This window comes from Coptis chinensis, chromosome 2 (assembly GCF_015680905.1).
Source record: "Coptis chinensis isolate HL-2020 chromosome 2, ASM1568090v1, whole genome shotgun sequence".
Classification (NCBI taxonomy): Eukaryota; Viridiplantae; Streptophyta; class Magnoliopsida; order Ranunculales; family Ranunculaceae; genus Coptis; species Coptis chinensis.
The window spans coordinates 78,951,694-78,971,716 of NC_141457.1; the positions used below are offsets into that span (position 1 = coordinate 78,951,694).

Consider the following 20,023-nt stretch of genomic DNA (forward strand, 5'->3'; position numbering starts at 1 on the left):
AAATGCTTTCCAAGATTCATTTCTTTCGACAGAATCCTCATGAATCATTTTCAGATGCTTGGAATTGTTTCACCGATCTACTTATAGAGTGTCCACACCATAACCTCGCGAAAGACACGCTAGTTCGTGCCTTTTTCAAGGGACTGTTACACCACCACAAGGAGGTGCTTGCCATAATGAATGCGGGTAGTTTCCTAAGTAAGGGAGCCTCAGAGGCTTATAAATTTTTAGAAGAGCAAACTAAGCGTAATAATAACTGAGGGGGTAGTGACGATTTCTACCATTCTGCTAGTTCTTCTACAACAGTTAAAGTCGCCGGTATGTTTGAGGTGAAACCCGATCCGGAACTTAAAAATTTAATCGAATCTCTAACTAAAAAGGTAGAGGCTATTTCGGTTCAACAAATGCCGATCCCCGTCATGAATGTCAACTCCAATCCATGTAATTTCTGTTTGAGTCCAGAGCATCCCGACTCCTATTGTCCTTTCGCCTATGAACAACTACAGTCACAACAAGATAATGTTTGCTCGATTAATATTTTTCCTATTCCTAACGCCCCTTGGAGACAACATCCAAATTTCATTTGGAGAAATAATCAACAAGTAACACCTCCAGGGTTTAATAATCAAAATGTTAGGCCAGCAAACAATTATAACCAAGGCCCACCACGACAAGGTCAAGGACAAGGTCAGGGTAATTATAATTATAACAACCAAGATCAACCACGACAAGGACAAGGTCAGGGTAATTATAATAATTATAATAATAATAATTATAATACTAATAGAGGTATCATTCCGATAAATAATAACTACCAAAATCCACCCATTAATAATTAACGTGACATAGTTCCTGTCACATAACCACTAGCAAATACTATTCCACAACCAGATCGTTTTGATACCTTTATGCAATCTCAACAACAGATTTTACAAGCCATCCAACTTTCCTTACAACAGTTAGCTCAAGAGAAAATGCAACCCAAAGGTGTGTTTCCAGGTCAAGCGATAGTTAATCCTAAAACAACAAACACAGCATTTGAGGTAAATGGTAATACTAGTATGGAAAATGAAAATGTAGGTGAGCTAAATGCCATCTTCACTCTCCGTTCTGTGAGAGTGGTTGATAACAAAGTAACTATGCCTATAGTTACCTCACCAGTTGTCCCTACATCGGAGATCGTACTCGATACCGTAATAGAAACTGAAGAGCCTACCCCTGTAGAGGTACCAGTTAAACCACAACCTAAGAAACAGAAAGCAAAGGTTAGACATCCAGTTGATCCATACGCTAAATATAAAGAGAAACCACCTTTTCCCCAGAAATTAGCTATGTTAAACAAGGTTACAAACTTCGACGAGATTAGGGAAGTTTTTAAAAATCTAACGATAAACTTACCTTTTCTGGACGCAATTAAAAAATTACCTCACCATGCTAAGTTTCTCAAAGAGTTGTGCACTAAAAGGCGTAAGACAAATATTCCTAAAGACGCCTTTTTAACTGAACAGTTTCCAACTTTAACAGAACACAATGGAATCGTTAAGTACAAGGACCCTAGTCATCCTACTGACAATGCACCTTAGGAGATTCCCACACGACGATCGCTTTACTAGACTTAGGGGCGAGTGTTAACTTACTCCCGTATTATCTATACAAACAAATAGGTGTACAAGAGATGCAACCTACTAAAATGATGTTGCAATTAGCGGATTGATCTATTAAGTACCCTAAGGGTGTGGTTGAAAATGTGCTTGTTAAGGTCCAGGATTTCTACTATCCTGCTGATTTTGTTATTCTCGATACAGAAATCGCTAACGACTCTGTTCCGATCATCTTAGGGCGTCCCTTCTTGGCGACTGCCAACGCGCTTATAAACTGTCGGGATGGTTCGATGTCCTTGTCTTTTGGCCATCTTTTGGTTGAGGTAAATGCTTTTAAAATGATGAAACAATTACCAGATTCGCCTATAGATGGAGAGGTTAGCATGATCGAGAGCTTAGCTCAAGATTACTTTAATAACATGTTTCCAGAAAACCATATGCATAAATTCTTTTCTTTTGGAAGTTCAGATTTTGTCAATGACTCCTACATAGAGGAAGTCAACACCATCTTTGAGTCTACACAAATCGTAGACCCTTCGGTTGCTCCATATACATAGTTTGAAGACCTGCTGCCTAAGCAAGTATTTATTACTTAAAGATGAGGACCCTCTAGAAGCATTTATCGATATTCCTTCCACCCCGGTGCTTAAACCTCTTCCTCCTGAGTTAAAGTATATTCAACTTGATCCGGATGGTAGCCATCCGATAATTATATCTTCTCTGTTATCTAAGGAGGAAGAGACACAGTTGATCAAGGTAATTAGGAAACATCGTTCTGCGATTGGTTGGTCCCTAACCGACATTAAGGGATTTGACCCTAATGTGTGCACTCATCGTATCCATTTAGAGGATAACGCAAAGACTTCCTGCGAACCTCAGCGTCATTTAAACCCTACCATGAAAGAAGTGGTCAAGGAAGAGGTCTTACGGTTACTCGATGCGGGTATCATATATCCAATCTCTGATAGCGAATGGGTAAGTCCCATTCATGTAGTTCTAAAGAAATCAGGGATTACCATGGTACGTAACGCCAAGGGTGAATATGTTGCCACGCATGGTCCTATGAAATGGAGGATCTGTATTGACTACAGACGTTTAAATGCCATGACATGAAAGGATCATTTTCCTTTACCATTTATAGATCAGATGCTTGATCGTCTAGCTGGTCATGCTTTTTATTGTTTTTTGGATGGATACTCTAGCTATTTCCAAATTATTATTGATATTGATGACCAAGAAAAGACTACCTACACATGTCCTTTTGGAACATACGCCTATAAACGAATGCCTTTTGGCCTTTGTAATGCTCTTGGTACTTTCCAGCGGTGTATGCTTCATATATTAGTGACATGGTAGAGCGTTTCATGGAAGTATTCATGGATGATTTTTCTATCTATGGAGACTCTTTCACTGAATGCCTGTCTAACCTATCTAAAGTTTTAACACGTTGTGAAGAGAAGAGTCTCCTTTTAAATTGGGAAAAATGTCACTTCATGGTGAAAAAAGGCAGAGTACTAGGTCACATCGTATCTAGTGATGGCATCGAAGTAGATAATACCAAACTAGATAAGATAGCGACTCTACCTATACCACGGATTGTCCGTGATATTAGAGCCTTTCTAGGCCATGCAAATTTTTATAGGCGTTTTATCAAAGATTTTTCGAAAATAGCTAGACCCTTAACTAATCTGCTTTTAAAGGAGGCCATCTTTGATTTTAATTTTAACTATAAATAGGCTTTTGAAACTTTAAAAGCTGCCTTAACTTCTGTAACCATTATACAGCCTCCCGATTGGTCTAAACCTTTCGAACTCATGTGTGATACTAGTGATTATGCGGTTAGTGCTTTGTCTTAGGGATTTAAACTAGATAATAAATCCACTGTTATTTATTATGCTAGTAAAACTCTAAATGATGCTCAGAGGAATTATGCAACTACTGAAAAAGAATTCTTAGCTGTTGTTTATGCTTTAGATAAGTTTCGTCCTTATTTGGTTGGTTCTAAGACTCTAGTTTACATGGACCATGCAGCCCTTAGGTACCTTCTCGCAAAGAAGGATGCTAAGCAGAGATTAATCCAATGGATTCTTCTCCTGCAAGAATTCACATTAGAAATAAAGGACAAACGAGGGGTCGAAAACGTAGTTGCTGACCACTTATCTAGACTTACAAACGACGATGATAGTGATTCTGACTCCATGCTAGACTCTTTTCTGGATAAGAATCTGTATGCTATTTTTCTGCACCATGGTATCCTGACATTGTGAATTATTTAGCGTCTGATGTTATTCCTTATGATTGGTCAAGAAATGAACGTAAGAAGTTCTTGGCCAGAGTTAAGCTATACTACTGGGATGAGCCCTACCTTTTCAAGTATTGTGAGGATCAAATTATTCGTCGTTGTATTCCCTAATGGGAATACAATGAGGTTCTCTTATTCTGCCATGACAAAGAGTGTGGTGGCCATTTTAGTGGTATGAAAATAGCTGCTAAAATTCTTCAATGTGGGTTTTATTGGCCTACTCTCTTTAAAGATGCTCAAGTGCATTGCAAGACGTGCATTCGTTGCCAACAACTTGGGCGAATCACGAAGCGTAATATGATGCCATTGAATCCAATCATGGTGGTAGAAATTTTTGACGTATGGGGCATTAATTTCATGGGTCCCTTTCCAGTTTCCCACGGTTTTATTTATATTCTAGTCGCCGTGGACTATGTGTCTAAATGGATAGAGGCCATGGCTTGCCGTAGCAATGACCATAAGACAGTTGTGTTTTTTGTTAAAGAATATATTTTCTGTCGATTTGGCATTCCCAAAGCCATCATTAGTAATGGTGGAACACATTTTTGCAACAGAGTCGTTGCATCTTTAGTGAAAAAGTATGGAGTTACACATAAAGTATTAACTCCTTATCATCTACAAACTAGCGGACAAGTAGAAGTTTATAATAGGGAAATCAAAAAGATATTAGAAAGAACTGTAAATCCTAATAGGAAGGACTGGTGAAAGTGTCTATCTGATGCCTTATGGGCATATAGGACGACTTTCAAAACTCCTATAGGTATGTCTCCCTTTAGATTTGTATTTGGGAAACCTTGTCATTTGCCCGTTGAATTGGAGCACCATGTTATGTGGGCTATAAAAAGCCTTAACTTCAATGTCGATGAGGCGGGTGTCAAGCGCAAGTTGCAATTGAATGAGCTTGAAGAAATCCGTAGCAATTCTTATGATCTCGCGAAAGATTATAAAGCTAACATGAAACGTGTTCATGATAAGCAAATCTTGCGCAAAGAGTTTGTGGTAGATCAAAAAGTCTTGCTTTACAACTCCCGTCTACATGTTTTTCTAGGGAAATTAAAAACCCGTTGGTCTTGTCCTTTTCTGGTTACTGAAGTCACCCCTTATGCGGCAATCACCTTGGTAAATCCCAAGGACAATAGTACTTTTCAAGTCAATGGCCAACGGTTGGAGCATTTTCATGAGCTATTGTCCCCTGATGTAGAGGAAGTCCTTTTACAGGACCTTGTCTATGAGGACAGACCTTTTTCATTGGTGTACTTCCTTTCATTTCCATATATTGGTAAGTGCACCATTCAGGTAACTGGGCCCTACTTATGGAGTGTGTGGCTGTAAGTACCGGATCTTAAGTCCACGTTAAACATAATTCACATTTTCCACTCTTGCATATTTTCTCAAATTTTGAGTCATGTTCTTCTATGGTGTGAATTATGCATTTATTGCTTTATTTTTTTTCTTATATTAAACCTTATTCATAAAAAATAAAAAAAAATTGTTAAAATCATAAAAATAGTAATTTAGGAAGTCTCGGGAATCTGACTTTAAAAGACCCGATTTTAAAACAAATTTTCTAAACTTCGTTGCCAAAAATTTGTTTGGGGGTGGGGTGTTCATTTCTGTACTGGATTTTTCAACTTTCCATTTGTGTTGCGTAGGCCGTTTAATTGTATTTTGATTCGGGTTGACTTTATCTATGAAATTAGAGTTCATTCGTTCGCATAACTTACGTCACGCATGCACTTCGAGACATTTTCCATCTTCTTATATGTCATCCACGGTCGGAATAGAGTGTTTTATGGATCATTGGATTTGAATTTCTCTCCTGATCATTTCAATAGCTCATTCACAAAAATCGGACTGGTAACAAAGCGGCAATTTTAGTTTGAAGTTGTGCGAAAACTCGACAAAAATAAAAAAAATCAAATTGAGCTTGGCCCAAACTCGTGCGTGCGTGCGTGGCACGTGCATCCCTTTCCTTCACACCAATAGTTCGCGATTCCATCTCCCACCACCGCCATTAACAAGCTTCAAAAATCTAACCTAAATAATAAAAAAAAAAAAAAAAAAAAAAATAATTACACCCATGCCAATCAATTAAATCGACCTCAAATCTTCTCCAAATTACACCCACCACCATCCCCACAAATTCCCACCTCTAATACATTAGAAAAAACAAAAAAAAAATTGAGGAATTTGAACTGCCGCGCCACCACCGTGTCACCACCACTGTTTGGTTAGTGAGGTTGTCTCAAACACCAACCCCACATTCAATTTAAAGCCCCAACTCATCCCAAATCTTAAAATGGCTCAAAGACGTCGGATTTTGCCGGAGCACGCATTTACTGCCGACAACTTCGCACCATTTTACGGTGACGAGATGGTTAGGAGAGATTGGAGTGGTTTGTGGTACTCGACAGACGATTTTTACCATGAAGATTTGGTCCAACAGTTTTATAAGATGAGGGAGTTACATGGAAATAGGATTTTTGTTAAGGTGGCTGGGAGGAGGAGGGAAGTATCTACTGGGTTGTTAGCTGAGATTTTAGGCATTCCGCCTAGACGCCATCTCGATGCCACACTATAGGATTTCCAATTTACTGGGGTCGAACCTTTGATGAACGTAACTGTTTCGAAAGGAAACTACAATGCGAGCTCGCATTGTGTTTGCCAGTTGTCTCTCAAAACCAACCAACTGGCTGTAGCTTAGTGGATTGGTAGGAATGTCATAGGGAAGGAGAAAGTCAGTGACATCGGTCTGAACTGCCTTCACATTCTATGGATACTCCAAGAGCAGAAGTACGAGTTCTGTATTTTGGAGTTTTTGGGTAACATGATTAGGGGAGTTGGGAAGAGTATTGTATCTCTCCCTGTTTTGATAACCAAGATCATGATGACCTTGAGAGCGACTCCGACTTCTGATAGGATTTGCCTGAAAGAGCACCGAAATCCCCATATTTATACAGAGTGTATCCAACAAGTTTAGAGGTTGCTTGAAGAGAGGGTAGTCGAAGAGGATGACTCGGAGGATGAGGAGGACACGGCATGTTTTGATGCCGATGCCTTGGAGAGGTGTAGGTCAGATGCAGAACGCATAGCTATGATTCATCGTGGCATGCGTTCTCTCAATACTATTTGTGAAGACCTCCGAACTCGATAGGCTACCATGCATCATAACTTCGAGACTCGTGCCCAGCACGAGGATGAGCGGTGAGAACAGACAAGGGCCGAGATGGAAGCTTAGCGCAAGTTCTGAGCCGATATGCTTGCACATTTTCCACCCCAGGGGGGTGCTTCTTCTGAGGAGCAGTCTGTGAGGCACGAGCGTCGCCGCCGCATGACAGATGGCTCTGGCCCATCAGGAGCTCAGGAGACATCACCTTCCCATGTTCCTTCCACTACCAGCAGCGAGTGGTTTAGGAATATTATGAGTTGATGTTGTTTTGTATTTGCTTTTTATTTTAGTTCGGATGTTAATTTATGAATTCCGTATTTAATTTTGAATTTGGTTGTTAAATGTTGTTTGAATTTCCATTTTAATATAATCCGGTTCTTTTTAAATTGTGCATTATTTTTATCATTAATCCCACCTTCCCGAATTGTTTGGGGGTGGTATTATGTATTCTAGCATGATTTTTGATAGGATCCTCCAGTTTAGAATTGGTGTTGGAGTGAGGGTTGAGAATATTGCCGATATGGGCATCACTATGAATAGATATTGTGATAGGATGAAATCTCGATGAATTAGGCAGTTTCTATCCTAAATTCAACCTAAAAGATATTAGGTTTGTTTCGGAATAGAGAATATGGGTTGTTTCCGTTTTTGGTTTTGGAAATTTTTTTGTTTTCGGCAATTGCATTAAAACTTTTTGGTAACTTCCCGATTCGTTTTAGCAACTTAAAACCTATAAAAACTTCATTCATTCTACACTCACAACCCACACTACACCTCACTTTCATCTCTCACCTTTCACTCCCATGATTCCCATCTTCTAATCAATTTTAGCACTATCAGCAGCTCGGAGAGCGCCTGCACCTTAGTGGAGCGCGACCTGCGCCCAAGGCAATCTCTGACAGAATTTCATCAGAGCGCGACCCGCGCCCTACGAAGCCCTGAGCTGAGCGTGACCTACGCCCATAACACTGGAATTCCAGTTTTCATCTGAGCGCGACCAGCGCCCATCCTAGGCACAAAGTGAGCGCTCCCTGCGCCCAAGTGCCTGGAACTCGAAAATCACCAAGGCGCACCCCGCGCCCTACCTAGGCATAGGTTGAGCGCACCCCGCTCCCTGACCCCCGTGGGCACAAAAAATTCCAATTTTTTGTGGGTTGTTCCAGGATCATTACAGCTGTTCTAGAGAGTAGTTTTGTGATGACTTCTCCTATAGTAATACCAAAGTAGTCTTTCGAACACTTGTTGGGGAGCGAGACTTATGGACATTGGTTCCGCAAAAGGATCATGCAGTTCGGATGGAGGCATCTTCTGGTAAGTGAAGACAACTCGTATTCACCTAAGCTTACAGAATTTTTTTACAATAATGTTAAGTTCTATTGTAACCAAGATGGAGAACAAGAATTCTCTTTCACGATCGATGACACACCACTAGAATTCAATAAGTACGTAGTAGCATTAGTTTTGGGAATACCAATACCTGATCCTATTCACACGTGGGGATATATGACCGATAATGCATACCTCTATGACTATACATATTTCCATGAGTATTATGGGGGAGGGGTATTTCGTATAATGGACCAAGGGCATTACAACATAGCCCTTAGTAGCCTGTCCCTAAATGTAGGCACCACTATGTTATTCATCCTGATGAATATTTTAGGGGATTGGCAGTTTAGCTCTGCAAATAGTACCGCTGGTGACGTTTTCCTTGCTTTAGCTTTAGGCGAGGGGCGCTTGCCCGATATGACATTCCCCGTGTATTAGTGGCTAGTCTTAAGAGAGCCCAAAGCATGCGACATAAGTATCTTCTTATGCCTATTTTGGTTTGCCGCATCATGCTCAGTTGTCTACCTGAATTCTGTACCCAGTTCACGGATTGGAAAAAGGTTGAAGTCATGAGACCCACCAATTGGGTGGTTCGTTCATTTCGAGTAATGACTTGGCCGGGATGGCAGGTGCAACCTCATTTGGTTGCTCCTTACACCCCATCAGACATTGTAACCCTAGACATGTTAGCACAAGTTGACGACACATGGCAGCGGGCTTGATAAGTTATCATGGCATGGCAGGATGCGAAGGAACCTTCTCTCTTTGGAGAGGGAAATGTTTAAACGGGAGTTAAGGTTAGTTTTTATTTCAGTTAGTGTCTGCTTAAGTCCCAAACAATCTATTTCTCATTAACCCCATAACAGGTGGAACTCTTATAGAGTTGCATCAGTTTTTCTTTTCTATATTAGTATGTTTAACCTTATTTTGCAGATGCTCCAGAATTTCACGCGTTTCAATGGTATTTCTCTACCCTAGTTATTTAAATACTTTGAGGACAAAGCATGCTTTTTGTTTGGGGGGGGGATAGAAACACGTGTAATTAAGGCATCTGTTAGGATATATATATTTATAATATGCACTTGTTTTTTAGTTAAAAAAAATTCAAAAATTTTAAAAATATATATATATAAAAAAATTATGCTATATATACACTCAGGAATATTGGTATTGTTTTCTTTCTTTATGCTCTCAATAATCTGGAAGTCTCACATAGCTTTTGCATTAGAATAGTTTTTAGAAACTTAGGCTAATATGTAGGTAATAATCCTTGCATCTATCTATAAATATGTTACAAGAGTATCTATGATTGTTGGCAGTAAGTTTATGAAATCTAGGCTAGAGTACTTATTCTACAAATCCTGTGAGAATATAGCCTAAAGCCTTATATGAGTGAACATTTGAGAAATGACACAAGGGAGAAGTAAAATCCGGATAGAGAAATCACACGTCCACTTGCTTGATTACTATACCATATCCTAAGCGAGAATTTAGGTCCTCTTTGGATCGATATAGCCAGAAATTCAAATCTATGAATTATTTTCCGCTAGTCACCCCTCTGAGCCTTTCTTTAGCCTTTCATAAACCACAAATCCTTTACCCTGTTACAAAACAAAACAAAATAAAAAATCAACCTACGCAATTCTTTGAATAAGTCTGAGAATAGAGATGAAGAATAGAAAATAGAAGAACCTTTAAAATCAAGAATTTGTTAGTCGCTTCAGAAGAAAAAAGTAAGTTTCCATCCAATTAAAAAATAAATAAAAGGAAATAAGAGTTAGAAGTCCAAAAATAGAATCAAGGAGTCAAAAGCCAAAGAAAAAGAAAAAAAATATGGCTAAGGATGGAAACAAAGTGTAGAAGCAAAAGTAAAGAATAAGGTTTTCTCTAGTTACATAATATGAAGACTCTATTATCTCAGACTTGTCCTCTTTGAATATCCATTTCCTTCCTTCTTAAACCATCTCCTAATCCCCGTAACACCTAATAAAGACCTCTAGCTCAATTAGGAATAGGTTAGTGTGATAGTAAGTGACAGATGTGTTTGATCGACTCCGACTTCCTTGTGTGTCATTGAGATTGTAAGGTAAAGTGTGCTCACTGCACACTGGAGTAGCGAAACTTGAGCAGAAAAATCAGAGTGGTTTTTGTCTTGACATTTATGTGAGGACCTATTTAAAGATATTATTCCAAGTTTTCAGAAACGGACCTGCTAGTTCATCTCATAGTATTACTCAGTATATATATGTTTATTCATAGATGATTGATTATTATACATATATTAGCTTAGGTTTCGACTTGATTATTCTGTATTCATTACTAGTGAGATGTATAGATAATTGAGACATAGATAAGGAAACAATAGTTTTATTTCCAAGTCGTTGTAGTATAGATGAAGTTTGTGAGTACCTTCACTAGAAAACTCTCACGAGGCTATAACTCGTCCACTAGGGAATTTCTAGTGGTTTAAGGCCTTGTTGCATATGGTCAATGCAATCGCACTCGGCGAAACGAGATTAGTTAGAACTCTATTTTTTGGTCACTTATGCTAATTTCTCATATTTGCTTGAGGACAAGCAAAATGTTGTTTGGGGGTGGTTTGATAAAAGCCCAAAACTATAGTTTTAACCCCTTAACAATAATACTTTTAGACCAATTATGCAAGTAATAAATAAGAGTTAATGCTAATTACGTGCTTTTATGTATTTCAGGCATTGAAGTCAATTATGTGCAGAAATGTGCCACTTTGGTGATATAAATGAGCAAGGGTTGGTTGCTAAGAAGTTCTGTGATTAAAGGCCAAGACGGGCGAAAACTTGACACACAAAAAGTCGACAAAAACTTCAAGATCGTATCTTTGGACTCGGCCCCTCAAAATTGGGTACCTTATTTCAAACGACCGGCTCGAAAAAAGAGCTTTCCAATGGTCTAAACCTTGACCCAATCAGCTTAGGTTAGAAAGTAGCCATTAGAGTAGCCATTAAAAAAGCTTAGTTCTAGATCTAGTTTTTGAATTTAATTAATTAGTTTCCATTCCATTAATTAGTTTCATTCCTTGTTTTAGATTAGTTGTTTGAATCATTGAATATCATTCATTAGATAAATAAAATAGTCAGTTCTTGTTAAATTCGATCTTGTTATTTAATGATTGTTTAGATTAATTTCGATTATTGTTATTTAATGATTTCTTAGTTCTTAATTTAGATTTCAATTATTGTTTAGTTAAATTTAATAAAGTTAGAATCTTTATATTATGTCGTATTCAATTTCATATGGAAATGATAGTTTGATGAATCAAGGCTAAACCTCCATTAGAGGGGTTTGATGAAGCCTTGATGAAAACTTGATTTTGTTAGCTTAGAGTCGTTGTAAGAGCCTATTCCACTCTAGAAGGTCGTTGATTCGCCATGAGAATGGGTGGACGTCCTCACATGCTAGTTATGAATTGGTAGAGATGCCATGTATAATTAGGGATTAGAACGACCAATTCTTACCGTAAGAACGTAAGAATTGGATTACAACAATCTATGCTAGTTTCTTAAGTTGGATTCAAGGTGGATTCAATCCCCCCCTAATTCTTATTCTAGATTCAAACCTTAGTATTCCGTAGCATTTCATAGTATAATTCGTAATTCTCTCATTGACTTTGGTAGGATTGATAGTCGTAGGAAACTTGAATGCTAAAGAACTAAGAGTAGAACGAATCTTCTATTCCAACTCTACTTCAATAGTATCGAGAGTAGAAATCTTTGATAATCACTAGTACAAGTTCAGTTTTTAGTTTTACTTGCATTTAGAGTTTCATCACTTTATTCATTAGTAAAACTATATTATTTTACTATTATCACTGCCCATTTTCACCCTATCCACACTGGATTTAAAAACACATTGCTCAAATAAACAATTCATAGTGCAACAAACAAAAGAAATAAATTTAGACATCCAACACAAAGACATTGAATTGCTAAAAGAGTTTTGAACTTTTTCGAGTCATCAATAATGAAAGAACCATCCAAATCTATGCGTTCCATCTAAAACACCAAAATAATAACAACCAACTTATTCCATTAATCAAAATAGCAATCTACTTGTTCCATCTAAAACACCAAAATAATGGAACTAGGCACCAAACCTTAACTAGAGTCGGTCAAAACCTAGCTAAGACACAACGCTTGGCTCGAACACTCCATTATGCTGGATGAATCTAAGAATTTCAAGTCGAACAACATCAAGTTCCTCTTGTGTGTATGTATCTTTGAGAGTTAGATTAGTTATCTGCACGATCAAAGATCAAAAGGTAATATAATAACTTAATAATTAAGAGTAACACAAAACAGAGAATGCTAATGTATGACGACTTATACCTTATTTTCAAAAAAAATATCTGAACAAGCTTCAATTATTTCTAGTGTATATATCAAATCTACACCACATCCCACATATATCCATCTAAGCCAATTAGCCAAGGCTTGATTTTACCAAGCAATGTCTCGAGTAAAACAAGTTCATCTGCGTACAAAAACAATACTAATTAAATAGGTCGAAGCAAACAATTTAATAAAGGTAACCCAAGTGCACAAAATGAAATTTCCAACAAGAACAAAGCAAGATAAGGAGGCTTCCAAACATATGCAGTTTATGTAGTTATAATAAACTAATAAGAGAATAAAACTTCCAAGCATATATAGTTTAGATAGTTATTGATAACTTATACCACAATCAGTTCTCAGTTTTCCATAAACCTATATTTATTCAAGAGAAGAGTTGTTTAGAAGAGGCATAATAACAAATAGAATAATTACAAATGATTTGTCTCTTTACCCATATAGAAATATAAGACCAAAAGTGCTGCATCTGCTCAAGTTTCAGAAGAAGAAAACTGAAAGTACCGACAAAACATCCAAACAAATGTAGACTAAATTATATTAGAACACACATAATGTCCTGTACACGCTTAACCCGGGAAACCCATGCTCAAAGAGACCATTCCAGCAAGAGCTACCAATGGAACAACTGAGAGTGGACTTTAGAACCTAGAAAAACAAAGTACAGAATTAGAAACCCTTTGAAGGTGTCAATGACATCATTCATGTCAAGTTTTAGCCCCAACTGATCTTGGAATATGTAATAGTTCTTATCGCGTGAATTGTTTTAGATTTAGGTTTTCACATTCATGATTTAGTTACAATAATATGCGACCTAGCACAATTTGGGAAATGGTATTCAGCTCAATAATGGATTGGTTTGTATTACTGTGTTGGAGATAAACTTCAGCAGATTGCCCTGGCCCTCCTACGAAGATAATTCAGAAGGGTTTTACATAATTATGCATCCAATGTGAACGACCCAGTCACCTCAACGAAAATTTCTGATTGCAGTTGTGTTTTCAAGTAATAAATACATATTATAACAGAAGAGTAACCAAACATAAAACAAAATAAGTCCATCCAATTGATGGGCATACCTGCAGAGCCAATATAAACCGCCATCCATTGAAAGGGTCCACATAATTCACCCAATACCATCGCCTAACAAGCCAAGGATGCATAATGTTAAAACCGCCATCCATTGAAAGGGTCCACATAAAGATTACCCGAAATATTGTAACTATTGAATATATAATGTTAAAAAAAAAAAGTTGTGTCCCATATTTCAAACTGACAAGGGACAATCTAAGCAAAACAGACAACGGTCTGTGAAAAATAGAATTAAAGAAGATTCCTAGGTGTTGCCTATGTCCATTTTCATGAATTCATAATAAGCACTCAATGATGAGACTAAGAAACATTATTGACACATGCTGAGAATGTTAAACATATCATAGGCTACCGAGAAGGCTTCAACTAGATCAACTTGTAAGTACATAATATGTTGGCAACTCATCAGCCAAGAGATTTTGCCCACTGAATATGTTGTCTGATTCCTATGTAACCCCATATAAAGACTAGTATATTCTGCCCACTGAATATCATTAGCAGTATAATGATCAAAACCAAACAATTACTAATATCCTTAATTGTCTAATGAGCTACTACCCAATACAAAAAATTGCTTAAGAGCCACCACATCTGGAATTAAGATATCACTATGCAATTAGTGAGACTCCCAGATCGGGGTTTAAGAAATCACCGATGCAATACACACCCCGAATCATATTTTACAACCAAAGAGAACAAATGTACCACAATTAATTGGTGTAAGTCTCTAACAACACATAGACACACACACACACACAGAACAAAAGCTAAACAAAGTGAACATGGCTTGCACTTACTTAACCTGCTTGTGTCAAGGCTATTAAAAATGATCCTAACAATTTCCCACATAACACATGATGAAAAACTAAATGTCTAGTCCATCAAAGTAATGGTGTAGTTTTATTCTTTTTTTCCCATAATATGCAAACTATATACATGGTCTGAATATGTTTAGAATACTAAGCTATGCTCACTGAAATTTGGATTCCAAGAATAACTAAACTTTGTAGTATTTCACTATTTCATGATCATAAAAACATCGTATATTCACATGCCTAGACACTACTCAAAATCAATGTTATCTGCTAGTCTTACATAAAACCAAATGAAAGGAACAACAAACAAGCTTACCTATGGGAAGTGATCAAGTTGTTGCTCCTACAACCAACTTGACATTAGCTTATCAAAAACCTTCATAGAGTCCTACACCATTTCAAACCATTTTTTTACAAGCTATAAATAGCACTTAATTCCTTAGTCATAGCATGGCCAAAAACAATGTGTCTATGATGAATGCAACATAAGATAAAACAAAAGGATTGCAAGCATAAGATAAAGGCATTGATGCTAACCATCTAAATTAAAAGAGTAGAAACAATGGACATTGTGATAGTCTACATCAAAAAACTCCTCGCCACATTTCTGCACACAATTGGAAAGACCAAAGACTACTTACATAGATCAATTACGTCAATCCAGAAATATTATTAATACAAACGAGAAAGTAAAGGTAACCAGTTCCTAAGTAATACAATCACTCTCAACATTAGTCTTATACTCCTTTAACTTTCCTTACACTCAAAGAGGGATGCAAAAGAAAATCCATAAGGAAAAAAAGTGCTAAGAAGAAGCATTCAACAAACCAGGTTATTCCTCATAACAAAAACCAATTGTGGCACCAAATACTTTGGAAAAATTACTAACATAATTCTTTAAGGCATAAGACATAAGGTAGCTAAGCTAAGGCTAATTATACCAGATAAGAAAAAAAAAACTTACTAGTCGACAAAATGAAGCAGTTTGTTCGTCACAAAACGTTCTCGCTTCCTAGCCAACTCCTTTAAATTTCATGGAGTATTTTAATAAACCCAATTAAAATAATAAATTCAGTACTTCTGTCATACTGTCTAAGTAGCACTGATAAATTTGATCAATGAAGATGATCTAAAACAAAACCAAACCAAATCACAGTATATCAACCAAATGAATCTTCATTGCATCTGTCCTTCCACAGTCAATTGACATAAACGAACATATATTTCTACTGACATGTGCAGAAGCTAGAACCAATACCAAGCAAAAGTTTACTAAACAACCTAATAAACAATAAAACAATAGCATGTACTGCTAACTGGAAACCGCAACTGACATTTTTTTTATCAAACATCTAATATGCACCGACCAAAACCCCCACATTTGCATATACTTTCGACCTACTACAACACAGAATAAAAATCTTAGACTTAAACATTTACATATTCAATGCAACAAAACCTTTTCTGTAAAACAATATTTTCGAAAAAAAAAATCCAACTATTTCCGATAAAAACATTCAAAAGATGCACTTCTTTAGATCAAAATATTGATCAACAAGAATGAAAATAGGAAGAGACGAAAGAAAGGTACCCAATTTTTTGCCATAAGATCAGCAAAAACCAAAATTTTCTTCTCACCAAAATGCGCAGCCAAGAAGCCTCATGAGGTTTCCTCAAAAGAGCAAAAGGGCTCAAATGATTCAATTCCTCTTTGATCCGCTTTGAAGCTCCAATTGAGAGGGAAATTAAATAGGTGGGATTTGAGCCTCTAGCTACTTTCGTCTCTCCCAGAACCACTTCAACTGATGATTGGAAGATTATCCTAGGCTCATATATTCAGGCGGGATATGCAAAAAGAACTGTAGAAGTTAGAGAGTGAATAGTGTCGAGACGGTTTTGAGAGAGTTCGTGGGAGTGAGGGGTTTTCGGTGTAATTCAAACGCCACGGTAGCTAATTATTTCGTTAAAATAAAAAAAAGTTATAAACCACTGTTTGAGCGAAACAGTGGGGTACTCTAGTCTAAAAAAACATAAAAAATTGGAACCGTAGCATATGGCAAACTAGACCCCACGGTTTACATGAAACAGTGGCATAAACTAATAAACAAATATTAAATGAAATTTTTGTCGTGGTATAAGCATTGTTTCCACTGTTGTTGATAGAACAGTGGTATACAACTTCTTTCTTACCGTGGTAAATGTGTAATTCTGTAGTAGTGTTAGTGTATTAATAATAGTTGTTGTTTTTTATGTGTTTAGGTCTTTCATACACATAGCGAGGCAATTGGTTGGGCAACCGCTAGAGAAAAACAAGTTAATGTGGTTGTGGTCATTGAAAAGTTGGAGTATGCTAAGGGAAACCGAGTAGTAAGATTGAATTTGGCTTACGAGTGCTCGGGTGTGTATCGGTCACACAAGAACGAAGGTGAATGGAGGGCTAATAAGAGAAGGTCGGGAACCAAGAAATCGGGATGTCTATTTAAGTTAAAAGGTGTTTTCCAACGAGGCACTGTCGATAGTTGAAAAATAGAAGTTAGAAATGGTATTCACAACCATGTATTGGTGAAGACCCTTAAAGGATATGCATTTGTTACTCATCTGATCGTTCCAGAGTTCGAGTACTTGTCAGAGATGAGTAAGTATGGAATAAAGCCTAAACAAATTTTGGATTCCATCAAGAATAGGTATCATGAAAATATATCTAGTATATCCTAACTCTACACTATAAGGCAGAAGGTGAGGAGATTGGATATGAATGGTCTCACACAATTGCAGAGATTACGTGAGTTGTTAGCAAAAGAACATTATTTTGAGAAGTTGAGAGAGGATGAGAATACCAAGGAGATAACGGGGTTGTTATGGGCCCATCCAGAAGGTGTTAAGTTGGCTCGGACTTTTCCAACAATTTTCATGTTAGACGCTACCTACAAAACTAACAGGTATCGATGGCCTTCCGTACAGTTTGTTGGGGTGAGTTCAACGAGGAAGTCTTTCACCGTGTGTCAAGTGTTGCTTCAGTCTGAAACAATAGTCAACTATGAGTGGGCCCTGTGTTAGTTTAGTGGCTTGCTTGGTGACATAAGCCCATCTGTGATCGTGTCTGACAAGGACTTGGCCCTGATGAGTGCCGTTGATAAAGTTTTCCCTAATGCACACAAGCATCTATGTAGATAGCATATCGCTACTTGCGTCCTTTCAAAATGTTACGATATTTTTTCAAGCACAGAACTTATAGCGAAGGCCCAGTTCTCGTGGAACACTGTAGTCAAATCGAAGATAGAGGTTATTTTCTAGCGTAGATGGGATGCTTTGGAAAAATATTACAGGGTTGAGTACTCCAATTTTATTAGTTACAGTTTGTTGGGTGAGTTCAACATGGAAATCTTTCACCGTGTGTCAGGTGCTGCTTCAGTCTGAAACAACAGTCGACTATTAGTGGGCCCTGCATCAATTTAGTGGCTTGCTTGGTAACATCAGCCCATCTGTGATCATGTCTGACAGGGACTTGGCCCTAATGAGTGCCGCTGACAAAGTTTTCCCTAACGCACACAAGCATCTATGTAGATGGCATATCGTTTCGTGTATCCTTTCAAAATGTTACGATATTTTTCCAACCACAGAACTTGTAGAAAAGGCCCAGTTCTCGTGGAACACTGTAGTCAAATTGAAGATAGAGGTTATTTTCCAGCGTAGATGGGATGCTTTGGAAAAATATTACAGGGTTGAGTACTCCAATTTTGTTAGTTAAAGTTTGTTGGGGTGAGTTCAACGTGGAAGTCTTTCACTGTGTGTCAAGTGCTGCTTTAGTCTGAAACAATAGTCAACTATGAGTGGGCCCTGCATCAGTTTAGTGGCTTGCTTGGTGACATAAGCCCATATGTGATCGTGTCTGACAGGGACTTGGCCCTGATGAGTGCCACTGACAAAGTTTTTCCTAACGCACACAGGTATCTATGTAGATGGCATATCGCTTCGTGCGTCGTTTCAAAATGTTACGATATTTTTCTAACCACAGAACTTGTAGAGAAGGCCCAGTTCTCATGGAACACTGTAGTCAAATCGAAGACAGAGGTTATTTTCTAGCGTAGATGGGATACTTTGGAAAAGTATTACAGGGTTAAGTACTCCAATTTTGTTAGTTATTTGCGAGAGACTTGGTTTTCCCATAGGGATCAATTCGTATGTTGTTGGACTGACCAACATATTCACTTTGGGAGTACAAGGACCAATAGAGTTGAAGGGTCTCATGCTTAAGTGAAGCATTTACTAGGAAATGCAAACTGTCATGATTTTTTGAGTATGTTTAGCTTAATCCACCCGATTCTAGAGATCCAGATGTTTGAGATTAGAGCTACCTTCGAGAGAAGTATGATTGTAACTCACCACCACCACCAGATTCCATTGTTTCGTGAACTCAGAGGCCTTGTCTCACACAAGTGTTTGGACTTGCTATTTGAAGAAATAGATACCCACGTAAAGCATGTTAAAGATGGAGAGATCAGGTGTTGGTATTATTTGCGCACGAGCCATGGACTGCCATGTGCTCATGAATTAATTGAGTTTGAAGAGTATGGGCGGTCCATCCATTTGATTGCTATCGACCCCTTTTGGAAAACATTTTCTGCTTCTCCCAATGTGTCAGTGGGTGTTGGTCCCGATGTTACACCTTCGATCGACTTGTTCATGAAAAGGTTTGCAATAGTTTTTTAAGAAGAGTAGAGGGTTATGATTAGGAAGCTTATAGAGATTGTTGTACCAGAAAGTACATGGCTAGTACCGCCTCGTGAGAAAGCAAAAACCAAAAGTCGGCCGAAAGGTAGTTGTAGGAGAAAGCTTCCAACTGGAGATGAGAACTCTTCAAAGCGAGATCCATCTCGTTTTGAACATTCTCAACGTGACCATGAGGAGTAGGTCTCGTCACAACCAAACACTATGCCCACCCAAAACACCCACACCACACCAAGAAAGAAGCCTTCTTCAAAAATACCAATCCCTAACACCCACACCACACCACACCAAGAAATAAGGCTTTTCCTAAAACACCAAAAACAACCACACTAAGAAAAAAGTTTTCTCCAAAAACACCAAAAACAACCACACCAAGAAATAAGACTTCTACAAAAATAGCCACACCACAAAATGTGAAAGATGGGTTAGACTTTGGAAAGACGAGGGGTCCTAAGGATTACGAGTTGGATATTTCTAAAGAAATACACAAATACATTGTTAGAGTCGATGACCCTGTTGGCAATGGAAACTGCGGTTATAGAGCTTTGTGCATTGCATTAGGAAGAAGTCAAGAAGATTAGCCGCAGATGAGAAAGGACTTG

The 20,023-nt window shown here is 37.8% G+C and overlaps 1 long non-coding RNA gene across 1 annotated transcript; it reads right to left on the bottom strand.

The window, feature by feature from the left end:
* Nucleotides 1-12,497: 12,497 nt before the first annotated feature.
* On the bottom strand, nucleotides 12,498-13,943 carry LOC147518066 (uncharacterized). Its single transcript, XR_015213991.1, has 4 exons — nucleotides 13,866-13,943; nucleotides 13,370-13,434; nucleotides 12,766-12,910; nucleotides 12,498-12,676 (listed from the first exon to the last, which is right to left on the bottom strand). It is a non-coding gene; the product is annotated as an uncharacterized LOC147518066 (long non-coding RNA).
* Between the last annotated feature and the right edge of the window lie 6,080 nt (nucleotides 13,944-20,023).